At 42.5% G+C, this 15,619-nt stretch overlaps 1 protein-coding gene across 3 annotated transcripts in view; it reads right to left on the bottom strand.

Annotated features, from left to right (window-relative positions):
- Positions 1-15,619, bottom strand: part of WWOX (WW domain containing oxidoreductase) — a 1,123,672-nt gene that overhangs the window by 996,249 nt on the left and 111,804 nt on the right. Inside the window, exon 6 of one of the 3 annotated variants that reach the window (XR_013412200.1) lies at positions 6,813-7,086. The exons of the other annotated variants lie outside the window; for them this stretch is intronic. The gene's annotated coding sequence lies outside the window, so the exon portion shown is untranslated. The remainder of the gene's footprint in view (positions 1-6,812; positions 7,087-15,619) is intronic. 3 annotated transcript variants of the gene reach the window in all.

Below are 15,619 nucleotides of genomic sequence, written 5' to 3'. Positions count from 1 at the left end.
TGGGTGCCTGCCTTCCCATCCAGTGAAGAAACTATTTCAGGAGTAAGAGAACACCCCAGACTCTGGGAAAATCTTCTGCTGTCCTGTTGCCTGCCTTCTCTCTCTATGCAAAGGCTGGAAGAGATGGGCCCCAGGGGAGGAGAAAGACATCAAGGCATTTGTGACAAAGCCAGCCAGCTTCCTCTCCCCATAGCCCTGGGCAGGTGCTGTTTGATGACCATAACTCTATTTGCCAGAGAGATGTCCCATAGACCATGTTGGTGTGGTGCCCTGGTGACATCTTGTGGTGAAATAGAATATAAATAAGCCTAAAATTCTACCCATGGCTGCACTGGGGTTCAATAAAGCCTGATCTCCCTGTATGTTTCTTTTTGTTTTTTGAGACGGAGTTTCGCTTTTTTGCCCAAGCTGGAGTGCACTGGCATGATCTCGGCTCACTGCAACCTCAGCCTCCCAGGTTCAAGTGATTCTCCTGCCTCAGCCTCCCAAGTAGCTGGGATTACAGGTGTGTGCCACTGCACCTGGCTAATTTCTGTATTTTTAGTAGAGACGGGGTTTCACCATGTTGGCCAGGCTGGTCTGGAACTCCTGGCCTCAAGTGAGCCACCCAGCCTAGCTTCCCAAAGTACTGGGATTATAGGCGTGAGCCACCACATCCAGTCCTTGTATGTTTCTACCTGAACAACTTCTCCTGCTGTCCTTCAAAGGGTGGATACTGAAGTCCAGTGGACACACACATTTAACCACAAATCGAAACAAACACTTCCCAGTATACGCTATACAAGAAAAGAGTAGCATTGACTAGAAGAATGAGATATTTTCAGAGATGAAAACGTTCTCTATTCCCTAGGTTCCCATGTGTTCTGATGGAAAGGAACTACATCCTATGGGCAGAGAGTCTCGGGTAACACATGTTTACCTCCCAAGACTCCTTAAACAAAGCCTTGACTCAGAAGATAAAACTCCATCAAATTTCTGTGAAAAGTCATTCTTATTCAACTACAAATTCTTTAATTTTTTTTTGTTTTATTTTGTTTGAGACGAAGTCTAGCTCTGTCGCCCAGGCTGGAGTGCAGTGGCTCAACCTTGGCTCACTGTAATCTCCGCCTCCTGGGTTCAGGTGATTCTTTTGCCTCAGCCTCCTGAGTAGCTGGGATTACAAGCATGCGCCATCACGCCCGGCTAATTTTTTGTATTTTTAGTAGAGGCGGGCTTTCACCATGTTGACCAGGCTGGTCTCGAACTCCTGACCTCGTGATCCGCCCACCTCAGTCTCCCAAAGTGCTGGGATTACAGGTGTGATCCCAGCCAAATTCTTTAATCTTAAAGTGCACAATTCACAAGAGGTAAACTTAGGGTGTTTGTCTACCTGGGGATAAAAATGAGTAATGAACAGGAAAGAGATTCCAACAAATAAAATGATTGCATGGTAATACTGTGAGCCCGTCTGGCTGTGACTGCCAGCACAGATGAAGAGATCAGAGCAGTGAGGATCAGAAAGGGAAGCTGAACCACTGGCATTGTAAACTAAAGAAGTACAAGAGAAGCACATGTCAATGCTAACAGAAATCCCTCTTTGTTTTTGGCTTATTTTTTCACATGCCTGCTGTGTCAAAAGAAATACCTCTTTGTGTCCAGAGTAATTTCTTTTTCAACTTTGAAAGGTAAGAGGTGCATTTACTGGAGGTACTATGAATCTGTCTGGAAGAAATCCTTAGGCTGGGAGCAGCCCTCAGTAGGTCGGGAGGGCTGGTGGGAACATACTTCCTGTGTATGACCCACTGATCATGCACCTGTGATAGAGTGGCCATCAGCAGGAACCATAGTACAGCCATGCTGGCCTCTATTACCTATCCAGTGTGACAATAAATGAGGCCAGGCACACACCTCTGTTACCTATTATTCTCCACAAGAGTAGCAGCAAAGCAGTGAGACCTGAGTTATATAAGAAAATATCACAGGAAGAAAGAAAGAAATGAAGAAAGGAAGACAAAAAAAAGAAAAAAGAGAAGAGAGGAGAAGAGAAAGGAAAAAAGAGAAAGGAAAAAAGAGAAAGGAAAGGAAGGGAAGGGAAGGGAAGGGGAGGGGAGGGGAGGGGAGGGGAGGGGAGGGAAGGGAAGGGGAGGGAAGGGAAGGGGAGGGAAGGGAAGGGAAGGGAAGGGAAGGGAAAGGAAAGGAGGACTGGACAGGACAGGACAAGAAAGGAAAGGAAAGAAGGGTCTTCTTTCTAATATTTTTAGGCAGCATCAGAAAAAAAAATCATTATTAAGGTTTTTCTGCCAAACTATACATCCCGGAGAATGCTGAGATTTAATACACAGGATCTGAGCTGTAAGATTAATGGAGATTCAAAATGTTAGGTACCCTTTTCCTTCAAGGCTGGGAGGCATCAGGCTTGGTGCAATCTGCAAGCTGATTTTAACCTAAACTCAAACTAGACAGGGCAGAATTAGAGCATGTTACCCCGAAGGGCTCGGCTTTGAGGGCTGAAGGCTATTCATCTCCAACCGTTCATTCCACTCATTTCTTGAGGATACTCAGATGTTGCTGAAGAATAAACAAATGAACAGTATATGCTTTCATTCACAAAGTGAGCCAACATGCCAAGTTTTTGTTTTGGTTTTTTGTTTGTTTGTTTTTTAAGATGCAGATGTACCAGTAAAAGGAACAGCAGTATTAGAATAAAAATACAACTAGTACTAGAACTATTTTTAAAGTCCGGGGTGAAAACAGACAATGCACAATTTAGATGCGGAAGAGAAGGGAGTCAAATTATAAAAACAGAGAACAGAATATAATTCAAAGAGATGTGCTGCTTGGAAATAATGAAAAAATACTAAAACATGAGATGCCATTGTTTTCCATGTTAACCTAATATTTCATGAATTAAGATGGAATAATTACATTGAAGCACAGTTTTCTTAATTAGCCCAGGTATATTTCCTGGGGAAGGAATAACTTATTGCAATAACTGGTGTTGGGACAATGAACTACTCATCTGGAGAAAATAAGTTGGATCCTTACCTAATTCCTCATGGCAAAACAAATCCTCAACGAATTTAACAATTTCAAAGTCAAACATAGGCACGTTCAACCAATAAGACATATGAGTCAATATAACGTTACCATGGAGAAGGATTTTTAAAGCATAACAATTAAAAGCAGAGATCACAGAAGACAGGCTGATAGATTTGGCTGCAATAGAATTAAAGTGAAAAGACAAAAGTAAAACAAAAAATTAAAAATTTAAAGACAAAAAAAAGCACACATCATGAGCAAACACAGTCATATACCACTTACCAATATTTCAGTCAATAATGGACTATGTGCACAATGATGACCCCATCAGATTATAAGACCATATTTACACTGTACCTTTTCTACATGTAGGTGTGTTTAGATGCACAAATATGTCCCATTGTATTACAACTGCTTACGGTATTCATTACAGTAATACACTGTACAGGGTCGTAGCCCTGGAGGAATAGGCTATACCATATAGCCTGGGTGTATAGTATGGTATCCATCTAGGCTTCTGTAAATACGCTCTATGATCTTCATGCAATGACAAAATACCGACAACACATTTTTCGGAATGTACCCCCCTTGTTAAGCGATGTGACTGTACCTGTGATATACATAACCACAGGTTAATATCCTGAACATTTAAATAGTTCCTGAACACATAAAAATTCTTACCATTCACAAACATAAAGACAACAAGATAGAAATCAGTCACAGAACATGAATAGATCATTTGCAAAAGAAATTGTTAACACGTCCATAAAAAAAGTGTTTGGCTTCACTAATAATCAAGAAAGGGCACAGTAAAATTAGATTCTACCTTTCTCTCACTACTCAGCTTTAGAAAAACGTTACTTATTCATATGAAGATACTGGAAAGTAGTAGCCTCTCAATATTTCAAGAAGGCGATTTGGCAATTAATCTCAAAGCCTACAGATAATCTTATTCTTGCAACCAGCACTGCCAAGCTCGCCAAGGAAACACTCACTGGTGTGTACTACAAAAACATTCATTGCAATTCCACTTACAATAGAGAAAAGCTGTAAATAACCTGTATGTCCAACAATAGCGGATTGGTTAAGGAATCATGACTCACCCATCCATTAGGACATTGAGCGGCTATTTAAAATAATGCTGTTGAAGGATTTAGTGACACAGAAATACTATTAAGTGAAAAAAGGCAGTTTCTTGAACACTTCCATTTTCCTTTTTTGGCTGGCTTATTATTATTATTATTATTATCATCATCATCATCATTATTATTATCATCATCATCATCATCATTATTATTTTAAGATGGAGTCTCGCTCTGTCGCATCATCATCATTATTATTATTTTAAGATGGAGTCTCGCTCTGTCGCCCAGGCTGGAGTGCAGTGGCGCGATCTCAGCTCCCTGTAAGCTCCGCCTCCCGGGTTCCCGCCATTCTCCTGCTTCAGCCTCCCGAGTAGCTGGGACTACAGGCGCCCACCACCACGCCCGGCTAATTTTTTTGGTATTTTTAGTAGAGACGGGGTTTCACCGTGTTCGCCAGGATGGTCTCGATCTCCTGACCTCATGATCCGCCCACCTCGGCCTCCCCAAGTGCTGGGATTACAGGCGTGAGCCACCGCGCCAGGCCTTTTTTTTTTTTTAACTTTTAAAGAGATAAGACATATGTGTGTTATCAGGAATTACATATTGGAAATGACCACCAAAAAAATGACTTGTTCCACTGAACAAAGAAGGAACAACAGGCCGGGCGCGGTGGCTCAGGCCTGTAATCCCAGCACTTTGGGAGGCCGAGGCAGGCAGATCACGAGGTCAGGAGATCGAGACCATTCTGGTTAACACGGTGAAACCCCGTCTCTACTAAAAATGCAAAAAATTAGCTGGACGTGGTGGCGGCGCCTGTAGTCCCAGCTACTCGGGAGGCTGAGGCGGGAGAACGGCGTGAACCCGGGAGGCGGAGCTTGCAGGGAGCCGAGATCGCCCCACCGCACTCCAGCCTGGGTGACAGAGCGAAACTCCGTCTCAAAAAAAAGAAGGAAAAATAAAGTTGATGCCACCTTTGGTCTCTTCCTTTCTAGTGACAAATCATGGGTACTTCAGCAACCACTTAATCCATCTGGGCGTCTGTTTCCTCATCTATAAAACAGGAATAATGACAACTTCCCCACCTTAGACATATGGATTCTATGAATATATTCTCGACATGTAAATGGCCATTTTGTTGTGTTGCTGTTTTGGAAACTCCACCATTACGCCAGCCATGTGAAAATAATTTCTCAGCTCCATTTGACAAAGGAGGCAACTCAGCTGGGCTCCAACACCCTTCCCCCATATCTCTGCCACTGAACTCACACACACTCTCCCTTGGGAAACCCAGGCTGGAAACTGAAAGGATGGCTCCATCCTCTTGCTTCTTAAGACTGCACCACCCAGGGGCTCTGAGCACTTTGCATGTTTCCTGCCACATCATTCAGCGGCCCCTGCCTTCCACTGTCCAACGTGCCTTTGCATCCTTCTCTTTGCCCAAGCCACCTTCCACATGATAGGAGCTCAAGCACCTCCCATCAACCTCTTGTGGACCCATCAACACATCACTGGCATTCTTCTCTGACCTATTAGTGCTTCAAGGTTGAAAAGCACAAAAAGGCATGGTCCACACAAGCACAGGGTTTCTCAGACTCAGCACTATTGACTTTTGAGGCCAGACAATTCTGTGTTGTCGCGTTTGCCTGTGCATTTTAGGATGTTCTATGGCAACCCTTGCTCTTACCCACTAGATGCTAATAGCAGCCTATTCTCCAAGATATGACAACCAAAATATCTCCAGACAAGTGTCCCTTGATGGGCAGAGTCACCCTCGGAAAAGCACCACTGCACACAGTGAGAAAAGCAATATATTTATTTCTGCTACTGGCTGTCACAGCCTACAAGCAGCAGGTACCCAAACCACATAAATGATCACCACAAGTACATTTCGTGGGCAGGAAAGTCCATGCCACAGCTTCAGCCAGAACCTCCTGAGACTGAAAGGGGAATGACAGGGAGTGCGTTCCTCCCCGCCTTCCTCTGGCTCTCCTCTGAGCCTTGAGCAAAAGGAAGGGGACAGCCCCCTGAACCCTGAGCCTATCTGCGTCTCCTCTGAGAGCATGTTCTGGAAGCGCTCCACAGCGAGCGTGAAGATCTTTTGTGAGATTACTTATCTCAAGCGTGTGTCACTTCTTCAGCACCATAAAACTGAAATACTTGAAATAGATGTCACTACATTTGTCAAGAACTGACATGGCCAATTAATATTACAAATTCACCATGGAGAAACGCTTCCAGCTCCCAAGGTATAAACTGCTGAACATCACAGTTTCATCTTGTAACAATGGGCCAACCTCGCCAGGGCTATAAATACGAAGAAGTACAGGCTGATTAAATGGTAAAAAGTGCTGTTCACCAGGAGTCTCTTTCCGGGGCTGACACTCGCGCTGTGCCTAAAGTTAACAGGTACCCCAATGTCTCGGCTACAAAATATGTATTTTTTTTTCTCCCTTTCTTCAGGAAAAAGTTGACTGCTGCATACTGTCACTTTTTTCTCCTCCCAGTGAGCAAATGGCACACTCATTACAGGACATGAAAGACTGTGGGCATCGGTTATCCCAAGTTATGTTGCTATTTAGCTAGTTGGACTTTTCCTTTATTTTTTATCTTTCTATTAAGTGGTGTCACAGCCAAACTCTCACCCCTAATGAGGCACAGCTGGGCCCTTGGCCCCGAAGAAATATGCGTTGGAAATGAACTGGAAAGCACTTGGCCTCCCTTGAACTTCCCAGGAGACAGCTTAGACCCTCGTGCCCTCTGGGAGTCGGCCGGCTTCTTTTCCAGGGGCCATCTTCACCATCAAGCAGGAAAATGCCACTGTTCCAAAGTACACAATAGGTTCTGGTGGTTTTCGAACATTCTCCATACACCAGGGCAAATGGAGGGGCATCTGAGGCGAATTCCGCAGGATGTTTTAGGAGCCCAAAGGCCTTGACTTTCTTTTCTTGGCAGAGGTTTTAAGTTCCAGTCCCCAGGCTTCATTCTTTATATTGTTGGTTTGGAAGACAGAGGCAGCAGTAAGAAAATAGATTATGTATAAGGAAGATAAATAGGGCCCAATGAATTACCCAAACCAAATAAACAAAGTCTGCTTTGGAAATAAGGTTCTGGAGGGAGGTGAGACCTGTATGCATGAATGTATAAAATCAGAGAGAAATGTGTCAAAAACAAATTACAAACCTTTCAAATACGGGATTACACATGAATGGATGGTAATAATCACACATCACTCAAAGGCAATCTGTGTATCACATCTTGCATTTCATCAAACAAGGCTTAGCTCTTGGGTCATTAATTAGCAACCTCGGTTCCAGATACCAAAAGATGAGGAAGGCTATAGTACTCGGGTCCTGCTTCAATATTGTGATTTGTTTTTTTAATCTACTTCTCTTTTTCTTCCCTTATTTTGCTCAAAATGCCTTCCGAGGAAAGACAAGACCTTTCTTATAAAAGGAAAAATATCCACATCTCTACCCACAGAGTCCACCACTAATGGAAAGAGGAGATTGCTTTCTTCAAAGTACACTTAATTAAAGCAATTTACTAACTCCTTTACATACAATACAAGAAAGCTAGAGGAAGTTGTATGCATTTATATTATACTTTTTTCCTTCTTCTTCTTTTCTCAATACAAGAATCTTTCTGTTTTATGAAAGCTAAGCCAGTCCATACAAAGAACAATTTACTCCAATACAAATAGAAATTATAGAAAATATAAAAATCCTACTAAACCTTTTAATCTCTAACTTTCCAAGCAGGTGAATTAATATAGAGGACATTCGAGATTTATTTTCTTTAAGCTCCAACAGTAAAGAGTGTTTCAAAGTCATTCTCAAAGCTCTAGAGATTTTTAAAATCCAAATGAACCAAGCTGAACGCTGTGGTGTGATATATAATAAAATCTACTCTAAGATTCACCTACTTAAAGATATACGATACATTTGGATAAGAGAAAATGAAATTTTAAAATCTAAATATATATGAATCAAATGGTTAAAAAAATAAATAGAAGTTTCTTGCTTAGAGTAATAAACGCAAACTTCTTGGTGGATATCCTTAATCCTGATTTTAGAATGAGTCCGAAAAGAAATTACCGGAGTGAAAACCAGGTAATGGAAGAAATGATGAGCATGTTTCTCTATAGAACAACCTCCCGTCCCTAACCGCTAACTATGTTGGTACTTACTCATCACATTCTAGCTCAGAATTGCCATTCTGGTCCTTTTATTCTTGTTAGTCACACCAGCATTTGTACACTGCTTTCCACATAAAAAGAAAAGTAAATGGTTCATTTGTCCCTAAACTTTGTGTCTTACACAACGCATTAAGCATATTTCAAATAAAAATTTTCAATTTTCACTAGCTATGTCAAAGGTTAGTACCCAAGCTACAACCACAGATTTTAAAAGACTGTTCAAATGAACAGAAAGCTTTGACTTTCAAGTTCTGATCAGAAAATAACCATGGCAGACTGTTGAGAAATTAAAAATATCATCAGAAAGCCCTTAAGTATTACTTAGCAAAACAGCTATGACCCAAAATAACATCTGTTATGTTTGTTATTCACTTTAATAATGACTGAAACTGAATAAATGAAATTTGCTTGGAAAATAAGGTTTTGAAGGAAGATGAAAACTGTACATTTAAGTGTATGAAATCAGAAAGATATAAAGTAATATAAGTATCCATCACATAACTGGCCTTTAAACCACGTAAAACTCATTGATACCCACACAGGAGGCCAAGGAAACGCCAACTTCCAACTCAAGAAACTATAAACAAAATTCCAACACTTTCTAGACACCATTGGGTAACGAATTTGAAGGAGTACCCTGAGTAAACAAACATTCACAATCATTCAGCATTACCTCTCATTCTAGAAGGGGATAATCCATTTTAAATTACTCCTGAATTCATCAAAATACAGTTCACAGAGTAATTACACTGGTGATGATTCAGGAGACACTTTAAAAGAGTATTACAGCTGTATTGTGATATATGTAGTTCAAATACATTTTGCCCATTTAAAATGTACAATATTTGATGAGTTCCAGTACAATCACAGATATATGCAAACCATCACCACGGTCAAGAGAAGTGAAGATAAAACAAGAGAACAGGAAGAGAGGAAAAAAAAAAAAACACGAAGAGAAGGAGAGAAAGAAAAGAGAACAGACTTGGAGGTACATATTCCAGGGCGAGTTCTTGGGGTCTTTATTGTTTTAGGATTTCTCAGTATGCATCGTGGTAACAGAGCTTTATTTGCCTGGTTGCCAAATAATCTCTCTTCCCAAAGAATATGAGAGAGAAAGCAAAAGAGAACTGTTCATTTGCAAAACTGAGACTCACCGAGTTAAAAAATTAAGTTGTACAGATCAGAAATGTAATCATAGGAGACAAGCTCTGAGAGTTTTTCAATCACTGTGGGGCTGCATCAATTTAAAGTCATGTTACATTAAAGAGAAAAACGTCTGGGAGAGTCTCTTCGTGTCACTTTAGATTAGATCTGTTGTTGTTATCGGGCTGTGCATTTTGTCGGCTATATTTTACATTTTAAAGATATTGTTCAATGCCCATAAATAAAAAACTTATAACCTACGACTTTTTCTCCATTGCCCAGAGATTAGTAGATGGTGCAAATTAACAAGAAGAGCAAAACTCTCAGTGTTCATCTAGATTCATATTAACATATTAACTAACTTGCTTGGAGTAATCTAACATAGGCCAACTTCCAGTGATTTTTTTTGTTTTTAATTCTGCTCCACTTAATGTAAGAGTTATCCAAAATCAATCTGTGATCTATCTCCCTTCACCTATTCTATATCACGCGGGGGGGAATTGGAAAATTCCATCTGGTGTGTTTCAATGTTTCCTCAAGTACAACTTCCTTTATCTCACCAAGATCTTGTTAAATTGCATATGAGCTTAGTCCCGGACTCCAAGGACTTCTAAACATCAAGTTGCATAAAAGTGACATTTCACCAATTTAAGTAATAGGTTTTCAAATTGTGAAGCATCTAATTGCAACGATAAATCCACCTTGCTTTCCTCTATGGCTAGACATCTGTATCTTTAACAAACAAAAGTGGCAGTTTAAAAACAATTAGACTCAAAAACTCTAATGAATAAAAATCACTGTCTCTACAGATAGCACATAAACTTAGATGCACACCGGAGTGTGCTTCTACACTGCACGGCACACACCGGACAGGGACATTCTGAGCCAAGAAGGGCCCTGGCCCCAAAGTTGTGCTTGTCCTACTTTGCTTTCCAGAATGGAGACCACTGTAGACATCATAAATCTAGAGAACACATTAAAACCTTGATGTGCCTGTCATCAATGTAGCTGCTTTATCAGGGCATTTTTTTTTTCCTTAGAGGAAGGAGAATAGTTTTCCTGTAGGTTGACAGGAAAATTTAAAAAGCATTGTCTGTGACCTCATATAGTCAAATCATGACTCCTGTCAACAAACAGCCTCCTGGCCTCCTCACACACCCTCAGTCCTATAGAGTTACATCATACACACATTTGCCTGAATTATCAAAGACATTTAAAAAGGCAAGCAAAGGCCAGGCGTGGTGGCTCACGCCTGCAATCCCAGCATTTTGGGAGACTGAGTGAGGAGGATTGCTTAAGCCTAGGTGGTTGAGCCCAGCCTGGGAAACATGGCAAAATCCCATCTCTACAAATATAAATATATATATGTGTGTGTGTGTGTGTGTGTGTGTGTGTGTGTGTGTGTGTGTGTGTATGTATTTATATATATTTATATATATGTATATACACACACATGCACATACATAAATATAAATATAAATCAGCCAGGCATGGTGACACACATCTGCAGTACAAGCTACTCAGGATGCTGAGGCAGGAGGATCATTTGAGCCTGGGAGTTCCAGGCTGCAGTGAGCTGTGATTACACCACTGCATTCTAGCCTGGGTGACATAGTGAGAGCCCGTCTTAAAAAGAAAAAAGAAAAGAAAAGAAAGTCAAGCACAGGGAGGGAGAGGGACAGTAAAAAAATTGACGGGGGGAGATGCCTTGGCCTCTGCTTTTTGTGGAAAAGGAGGCTGCTACATAAATACAAGGAAGAAACCAGCATATGAGTTTCCAAACTGACTTTGAGTTGCCAAGGGCATGAAGTCTGGAAGGATCTTTGAGGGTCATTTGACTCCACTCCACTTCCAGCTTATATGCTGACTTCAGAACCTGACCTGTGTAGAAGATGAGTCTCCACGGTCCGCACGGCACACAGAATTATTTATCCCTATACCCCTATATATTACAGCCCCTTTCCCGGTAGGTGAAGTAACTGTTTGCTGAGAGAATGGATGAATCTTGCCTTTAACGTTTCAGGCATGTGTGAAACACTTTCCGAGACACCCGGCACCTAGTAACTTTCAATAGATTTCTGAGCCCTCTGTTAAGTTTCTGCGTCTCTATTAAGGTCAAAAGCCCAGAATCTGGCAGAAGAGTGTGGTTCAGCTCTCACCTCATCGGCAGGATCACGTGTCTCAACACAGCCAGGATTTAGGAACAGCAATATTCCATCTTAGACAGTTCACCACTCCGTAGGATTATTTGGCACCCTCGATTTTTGTTCTGCTGCTCACGTCACACAAAGGCTATTTCTCTCTACTTTGTATCTCTAGCATTTTTCCCACACTGGAGTTGTACCTATATACATTGCTGCTTCTACCAACTGGAAAGTAGGAGTAGAACCAACAATCCTCGCTTTGGCCAGCGGTGCTAGGAACTAACAACTCCACATATCCTGCAAGGCAGGCAGGAGAAGTTAGGAAGGATCAGGGAGGAAGGGAACAGACTTTTATGACTGTGGATGCAGGGCAATGGGCTCCCGCGTTGTGGTAGACAGAATGATGCCTATTTCCTGACCAAAGATGTCCAGGTCCTAATCCCTGAAATTCATGAATATGGTGGACTGCGTGGTGAAGGGGAATTCAGGCTACCAGTGAAATTAAGGTTGTTAATCAACTTGAATTAAAATAGGGAGAGGGGCTGGGTGTGGTGGCTCACACCTGTAATCTCAGCACTTTGGGAGGCCAAGGCAGGCAGATCACTTGAAGTCAAGAGTTTGAGACCAGCCTGGCCAACATGTTGAAACCCCATCTCTACTAAAAATTAGCTGGCATGGTGGTATGTGCCTGTGGTCCCAGATACTCAGGAGATTGAGGCAGGAGAATTGCTTGAACCCACAAGGCAGAGGTTGCAGTGAGCCAAGATCAAGCCACTGTACTCCAGTCTGGGTGACAAAACAAGGCTCTGTCTCACAAACAAAATAAAAATAAATAGGGAGAGGACCCTAATTATCCAGGTGGGCCAAACGAAATCACAAAGATCCCTAAAGGTAGAAAAAAAAGGCAGGAGAAGAGTCCTGGCAAAATGTGACCATGAAAGAAAGACAGAGATGCAAACTTGCTGGCTTTGAAAAATGGAGGAAGAGGCCATAGCAGAGGAATGTGTCAGCCTCTACATCATGGGAAAAGGTCAAGGAATGATCTTCCCCCAGAGCCTCCAGAAAGAAATGCCGACATTTTAGCCCAAGGAGACCCCTGTGGGACTTCTATCCCACAGAACTGAAAGATAATACATTTATGTTGTTTCGCTGCTACATTGGGGATAATGTGTTGCAGCGGCAAGTGGAAACTAATACACTTGGAAACAATGGCTGTAATGCATCCATCGGTCCACTGGTTTTCTAACCTGCAAGTGTTCAAAGTGTTGATTTACTTTAAAATAATTAAGCCAGGCTCTGGGGATTAGAAAGACCAAAAAATTTTATCTATTATCATTATTACTTCCACTACTGTTTTTATGTATATATTTATTATTTTACTTTTCAGCTGTTCTTATTTAATTGGCAAGAATCAGAAATAAATTGAGATGGAATGGTCCACACAGGGCCCATGCTGAGACAGGCAGTGTGGCTGATAGATGAGACCACTGGTCAGCAATGTGTTTGTGTCTCCATTGTGCCCCCTTATTCACTGTCCTGCCTGGAGCCAGTTAGTCACTCATCTGTGAAATGGGAATAAAAACAGTCCCAATATCTCAAAGATCACTGTCTTAGTCTGTTTTCTTTCTCTTTTTTTTTGAGACGGAATCACCCAGGCTAGAGTGCAGTGGCATGATCTCGGCTCACTGCAACCTCCACCTTCCAGGTTCAAGCGATTCTCCCACCTCAGTCTCCCAAATAGCTGGGATTGCAGGCATGCACCACCATGCCAGGCTAATTGTGTACTTTTAGTAGAGACAGGGCTTCACCATGTTGGCCAGGCTGGTCTTGGAAATCCTGACCTCAAGTGATCCACCCGCCTCAGCCTTCCAAAGTGCTGGGATTACAGGCATGAGCCACTGTGCCAGACCTAATACAGGTCCGTTTTTGCACTACTATGAAGACACTACCTGAGACTGGGTAATTTATACAGAGAAGAGGTTTATTGACTCACAGTTCCGCATGGCTGGTGAGGTCTCAGGAAACTTACAATCATGGCAGAAGGCAAAGAAGAAGCAAGTACCTTCTTCACAAAGCAGCAGGAAAGAGAATGAAGCCCAGGGGAAACTGCCATTTATACAACTCTCAGATCTCGTGAGAACTCACACACAATCGTGAGAACAGCATGGGGGATACTGCCACCATCGGCCAATCACCTCCTACCAGGTCCCTATCTGGGCACATAGGGATTATGGAGATGACAGTTCAAGATGAGATTTGGGTGGGGACACAACCAAACCATATCAATCTTTATGAGGATTAACGAAGATGAAACACTGTGCATAAAACATCACGTAAGCACAACACCTGATACATAGCAGGGGCTTGATACGGGGAAGAAAATGACCTATGGGACTTCAGTGATTTTACAAAGAGTACACAGTTAAAAAAGAAAGCCAGAAATATCAAGCAATCTTCCATCCTCTAACACTCTTTCTCCAGTAATATCCTGCATCGACTACCAAACCCCGCCATGTCTCAAACCACTGGATTTTGGCCCATATTGGCTAAACAGCAAAGACAATCCTCTTAATTTAACCCATTCTCATGGTAGTCTCTGTAAAGCTGCTTGACAAAGATTAAGTATCACATACTGTCATATCAGTAGAACTAAAATATACCACGCAGTATCCCTAGTTTCCAGCCCAGCTCCAAATTTTTAAATGACGAACCTTTTTATTGGTAATATTTATTCATTGCTATTGATATTTAACTATTTTCACAATGATAAAGTAGCTCATTAACAAACAAATAACGACATAAAATCAAACTATGAAACCAACTGAGTGTGAAACTGAACGGAGCATCACTGGGCATTAAGGTTACAAAGAAAGAAAGGCCTGGCCTTGCTTTTAGCAGGCTTAGCAACTTTTTCAGGGACCTGCGACATGAATATTCAAAAAAGAAAGTGCTAGGCAGTGTGGCTAAATGGCATGATTAGAAGGGACAGCATATTCAGAGGGAGGTGCGATCCCTGAGTGCTGAGGCCCGGGAAGAGGCTTCAGGAGGAGACCAGACTTGGGGATGACAGGGGATGGGAGTGCAGACAGCGACCACATGGCTGACAGCAGCAGACATCGATTGGGCACAGAATTCCAGGCACTGTTGCTTGGTGGTTTATCATCTAAACTCTCACAAAAGTCCTAAGAGGTAGGAACAATTACAAACCAACCACCTTTTACAGATGAGGAAATTGAAGTTCAGAGGGGTTCAGTACTTGGCTAGTGGTCGCACAGGTAGGAATTAGCTTGAACTGGGACCCCTCAGCCCGACCCTGAACGCGCTCAGATACTCCTGAAGGAGGAGCTGCAGTGACTTTGGGTGACGAAGCACCGACAGGGAAATAGGGATCCTGAGACTTGAGGGTCCAGGAGGTCAGTCTGCAATGTGGAGCTGATGTAGACCCAGTCATGAGCCCAGCCCTAGGCAGTAGGGCACGGGCAGCAGGGAGGCAAGGTGAGTCTGACAGGCCAGGTGCCCCTGCCCCCATGGCTGAGAAGGGCAGACTCTGGAACACAGGTTACACCTCTCATTTCAGTGCTTAGAAGAGCAGAGACAGCTGTATGGGGGAGGCGCGGGGCCAGGCGTGACATGCTCACACCCCGGACAGGTCTGGAGACAGCCTCCTGAAACTGCCCTGGGGGCCCCAGAGGCCCTGAGGTCTCCAGGGCTTGTCACTCAGGCACCGAATACACTTAGTCTAATTGGATATTATTCCTTCTTTATGAAGCCAAGCAGGTTGTTACCTAGTTCCCTGGGTAAGACATTTGCAGCTTCATTTTGCAATTACATCTCCCTGGTATTTGTCACGGCCCAGAAGTGAAATTTCTGTGTCTCTGGTCCCCAATGTCATCTTTTCCTTCTGTTTAAAATCTAGGTGCTATGCCAGTTCTGTTTTAATCTGTAAGCTCTTTTCCACCCTCTCTCCCCCAAAAATCCTGCAATATCTGACCAATTATTTTCTCAGTCACATGAAAAATAGATGCCATTCGCAT

Source organism: Macaca mulatta, chromosome 20 (genome assembly GCF_049350105.2).
Source record: "Macaca mulatta isolate MMU2019108-1 chromosome 20, T2T-MMU8v2.0, whole genome shotgun sequence".
In the NCBI taxonomy this organism is placed as follows: Eukaryota; Metazoa; Chordata; class Mammalia; order Primates; family Cercopithecidae; genus Macaca; species Macaca mulatta.
Note: the sequence above shows the minus strand (reverse complement) of the source record. Positions and strands in the feature narration are given on the sequence as shown.